Source organism: Lepeophtheirus salmonis, chromosome 5, assembly GCF_016086655.4.
Source record: "Lepeophtheirus salmonis chromosome 5, UVic_Lsal_1.4, whole genome shotgun sequence".
NCBI classification, from domain to species: Eukaryota; Metazoa; Arthropoda; class Copepoda; order Siphonostomatoida; family Caligidae; genus Lepeophtheirus; species Lepeophtheirus salmonis.
The window spans coordinates 16220646-16224159 of NC_052135.2; the positions used below are offsets into that span (position 1 = coordinate 16220646).

General features: G+C 26.7%; 2 non-coding genes across 2 annotated transcripts; both read left to right on the forward strand.

Moving 5' to 3' along the window:
- Nucleotides 1-1419: 1419 nt before the first annotated feature.
- On the forward strand, nt 1420-1491 carry TRNAT-CGU (transfer RNA threonine (anticodon CGU)). The gene has a single exon. It is a non-coding gene; the product is annotated as a tRNA-Thr (tRNA).
- Nucleotides 1492-2921: 1430 nt separating this feature from the next.
- Nucleotides 2922-2993, forward strand: TRNAT-CGU (transfer RNA threonine (anticodon CGU)). Its single transcript has one exon. It is a non-coding gene; the product is annotated as a tRNA-Thr (tRNA).
- The last annotated feature ends 521 nt before the right edge of the window (nt 2994-3514 follow it).

The window sequence follows — 3514 nt, forward strand, 5'->3', positions numbered from 1 at the left end:
GAGTGAAATAAATAGAAAATAGTATAATAATAAAATTTGAAAATAAAAATCGAATATTTTTCTACACAAGAGTCCCAGTCCAAATTATGGGTAAACCAGTCTACGCTGAATATAACATAGATTATATACATAATATTGATTGAAGATGTAATAATTCTTTTAGACCCAAAAATATATTAAATGTATATAATAATATTTGAATTACCTATGTACACATCTTTTCATATGTCTTTGTAGTCTAGAAATAAAATGTATTTCAGGTACTATACCTAATCTATTTCCATTTAGTGATGTATATTTCCATTTATTCATATGTATGTATAAAAATATATTATATGGATAAATTATATGTGTCAAAAAAGAAGAAAAATCTGTTACATGCTATTTATATGTATATATGTGTATGTATATTTCTAAACGGTTTGACAATAGAATCTATATCCATGGAATTCCCTCTCTTCGATTCATTGACTTTCTGATTTATTTTTTCAAAAATTTACCAACGGTCTTTTAAAAATAGGCAAGGATATTGAATGATTAAACTAACTAAGTAAGTTTTGCCATTTTTTACTCTGATTATATCTGAAAAGGAATTCAACTACAATAAATAACTGCAAAACTCAGTTTCAAACACAGCAGATTTGGCATTACGTGGTGCTTGGATTTATTTTGACTACTCGTATAGTGCAGCATATTGCGCTGTTTTATACTTTGATAATAAATTCTAAAAAAAACTTTATATTCAGGTAAAGAAGATTTTTTCTTAGTTGTGCATAATATGCCTATATTTTGAACTAGTAGAAATTCAAAATTTTACATAGGGGGGAGTGTCCTGTAAGTATTTGATTTTGATATCTTGACTTAAATTTGTTGGTTATTACTTATTATACAAGCTTGAAAAAAAAATCTGAATAAATATTGTATAAGTTTTACAGTATTTAAATGACCGATTAAAAAACAAGTAAATACCTGATTAAGATTAAATTTTACAATTATTTTACAAGCCATTGTAAATAATTTATGATGAATAAAATGTTTTTATTGTACTAACAATACTAAAAAAACTCAAGATATGTAGTAAAAAGTGGAACTTGAAAAATTAATTCTCCTATTTTACGAATTTTACTTATAACAAAGTCCACATACAAGGGGGGTTTTTCTTGTTCTCAAAAACTGTAATAAGTGGGGACTTCCTTTATGCAGATATATTGAGAAGAAAGACTATAGATTTCAAGAAAAGTGGAGATTCATATACATATAAGCAGATTCTAAACAATATCAATTAAAGAATATGATGTAAATACAATATTGTCAACGGGCTCTAATAAAATGTGGAGGGATTGCACACACGTGTTGACATACTTTCGTTAATTAAAGTGTAAAATAATTTTTAAATAGGATTTCTCACTGACAGCAATTGCCTTTATAGCTCAGTGGTAGAGCACTGGTCTCGTAAACCAGGGGTCGTGAGTTCAAACCTCACTGGAGGCATGGTAGTTTTTTTATTATAAATATTCATTTATAGTAAATACTAGTTTTAGTTATCGGTCTGAAAATCCTAGAAACGATCTGATCTGGGATTTTTGTTATCAGAAATTTTTTGGTAACATTTCCTTAAACGAAATTTTTTTTGCATAATTTTCCTAAAACCGTCAAGAAGAAGAAACCCAAATAAGCGAATTAGATTTGCCTGTCCATAAAAATATATGTATTACTATTGCTATAAAACAAAATTATATTTGGACATAAAAAAAGAGTCATTTAATTGACTGGTTTGAATCCAATGTTAAATATATATTTGCTGCAATATATTTCAAAATTTATCTATAGAATTATTTTATTATTTAAATCTGGTCTAATCACTTTATTATCAGTTAAAACTCTTGTAGGAATAGCAATAATAGTAACGTCATCTCTATTGACTTGTTGAGCTAAGTTAGAAAGTTGAATTTGATTTTTAATGTGATCTTGTCACCAAAATTTTCTTTTAATATATTAACTTCTAAAAATATAAAGAAATATACCGATTTTTCAGAAATCAATTCCACTTTTTTCCAATTTATAATGGGATTTATTTGCTTTGCAATGACATCTACTAATAATTTACAAGGATATTTTGAAATTGTTGTTATCTTCCAGTATTCCAACTTGTTTGAGTTACCATTTTTAGGTATACGAGCAATCCTATCACATGCCAGAGATGAAGGAGGAATGTCGTTCCTTTTTATATTTTATTCAGATGAATAAATTATCAATAACAATGATTTAAAAACATAAGTTAATGTTTAATAGATCAAAAAATAGGAATTATTTTTTTAAAGACAGTTTTTGTAGTCTAAAATGATAAATAAGTATAATATGATTCTTATTTGATATTTCATAATGAACCCTTGAAGTATATTTCATAATAATATATTATACACTTAGTATAAAAAAAAAAAAACAATCAAAAAATATATTTGAGTAGTAAAAATGGCTAATGTACTTATAATATTAAGCAAGTAAAAACAATGTTTTCAAAATGTTGTTTAAAGATATTGTTATCTACAATACTTAAATAAATAAAAGTTCTTTATTTTTATTCAGCTTGATAATTTCAAAGGAAAAGCACATTAAAATCTTCAAACATGAAACGAGTCAATGAAAGGCCTTTTTTGGACATACAAATGTTATTTCCTTGTTAAAATATTTAAATTACAAAATAAACAATGGCATGCATTACCAAATTCTGACCTTTTGTCATTTAGGTAAAGATCAATATACAAATTGGCTGATATTGTTCTAAAATAAGACGAATTAAAGATTCATTATTGTCAACAGTCTCTAATAAAATGTAGAGTGATTGAATACAGGTGTTGGCATACTTTTGTTAATTAAATTGTAAAATAATTTTTAAATATGATTTCTCTCTGACAGCAATTGCCTTTATAGCTCAGTGGTAGAGCACTGGTCTCGTAAACCAGGGGTCGTGAGTTCAAACCTCACTGGAGGCATGGTAGTTTTTTTACTATAAATATTCATTTATTGCAAGTACTAGTGTTGGTTTCGTCTGAAAATCCTGGACCAATTTTATAGATGAATTCTTTATTATGTTATTTGTGTTTAATAATTGGTAACATCTACCTTCAATAACAGCATATGAAGTTCAATGTGTCTCATAAATCATATTTTTACAGCTTATTAATCACGAGTTAAAAACATTTGCATAACACTTTATAGTCTAAAATCTCGGTCTGGACCGAAATATTGATCCAAATTACTTAAGATCAAAGCAAAAAAATTAGTCTTGGACCGAGTCTCGATACTAAATATAATGCAGTGATTCCTAACCAGAGCTACGTTGTGCATCATCTGGTGCTCTCCCAAGTTATAACAAGTAAAAGGGTCAATGATAATAAATTTTCTAACAAAAAGTCGTGAAACTTCCCTAAATATGTCTCTTATAACAATAAAAGTTATTTATAAAAATGTTTAAAAAGATATCCTTGACATAAATATTCCTGCAAAATTACAT